Source organism: Gigantopelta aegis, chromosome 5 (genome assembly GCF_016097555.1).
Source record: "Gigantopelta aegis isolate Gae_Host chromosome 5, Gae_host_genome, whole genome shotgun sequence".
In the NCBI taxonomy this organism is placed as follows: Eukaryota; Metazoa; Mollusca; class Gastropoda; order Neomphalida; family Peltospiridae; genus Gigantopelta; species Gigantopelta aegis.
Window position 1 is genome coordinate 13743512 of NC_054703.1, and position 1746 is coordinate 13745257.

Below are 1746 nucleotides of genomic sequence, written 5' to 3' on the forward strand. Positions count from 1 at the left end.
TTCATTCCCACTAACCACTAATAACTAACCCACTGGCCTGGACAGCCAACCCAGATAGCTGAGGTGTGTGCCCAGGACATCGTGCTTGAACCGTAATTGGACATAAGCAGGAAAATAAGTTGAAATGAATGAAATGCTAGTTGAAATGCATGTCTAGATGTCAACATAGACTTAGTTGTAAATAAAAGTTTATATGTGTAAATATGTGATTAGTTGTAGATATATGCCTAGATATAGATACATGTGACTTGTTGTATATAAAATATGTCTACATTGTATTTGTAGAAATATATGTCACTAATTGTAAATATGCGTGTCTAGTTGCAAATATATGCGTCTAGTTGTAAATATATATGGGTCTACTTGTAAATATGTGTCTGGTTGTAGGTCTATATGTCTAGATGTAACTAGTCGTGACTTGTGTCTATACGCAGATACATGCGTCCAGGTGTAAAACTGAAAACAGCAAAGAACATCAAACTAATCATCTAATGGCGGCGCTACACGATATAAGTGCATCGGACGAAAATAGCTGATTACATTTCATTTCATTTCAACTTAGTTTCGTGCTTACATCCTACCTATCAGCCTGTAGTCCGATGGCTTAAACACTGCGCCACCGAGGCCGGTGCTGATTACAGAGGAACCGATGAAATTGTAATGTGACCTTATCTCAACCTGCTATTTTTGTACGAGGCAGCTGTTTTGTATGGCGTCGTCTTAATTTTATCGCCGATGTCGAATGGTCGTAAAAACGACTGAGTTGTCGGCTGTTCATTGAGTGACGTGACAGACACATTGTCTCGTATCCAGGTCAGACAGCCAGTATTCCGCGTCACGGAGCGAGACAAAATATTCCGAGACACAAAAGAGTCCCCGTATTGACTGACAAACCAAATTACGAGAGCGGACGAATACAACGGGAAGAAAATAGCACGGTAATACGTAACGTATAAGTTAGGCGGTAGGAAACTAATTTCCTTTATTTTATTTTTTTAATTGTTAAAGGGACACACCCTAGTTTCAGCTCATGAAAATTAACACTAAGGTTGTTTAATCTACATACTTGTAACCCATTTGGATAAAGTTACAATAGAGTGAAACAAGAGTCTGTGACTTTGAAATGGTTAACTACCCTCTAAAAATAGACAAAAATTCGACTCCATAATCGTTACCTCTCAGACGCACGTGCGTTTTGAAAAATATTAAAATGCATTTTGTGATATTAAAAACACCAGGATGACCAAAAACACCTTGAACGTACGGAAATGGATAGTCTAAACAATAAAATCTAAGTTAAGTATGATTTCTGTTATCAAAAACGGCTCTAATAGTAAAAAAAAATATGCCACAGTGTTTAAAAGCTACGGTATGTCCCTTTAAGGGGCCGTAACGCTATGTTTGCTAACATTAGACACCCGCCTTCTTTCCTGTAACGCTCCGTAACGCTATTTTTGCTAACATTAGACACCCGCCTTCTTTCCCGTAACGCTAGACTATACACAAACAAACATATTACGTAACGCTTAGAGAAGACCCCAATCCCATTCACAAACAAGTCATTTAATGGGTGTAATATAATTTTAACGTTCTGTTTTGCGATTTGGGAAAGCATTTTAATCGTTATTTTGTATATATACGTCTAGATGTAGCCCCTACAATTCAGAAAATTACAACGGCAAAAAATATGACGCAGAAAAATAATGTCCACGGGATTTTCCACGGCAGTTTTATCGTTAATATGTT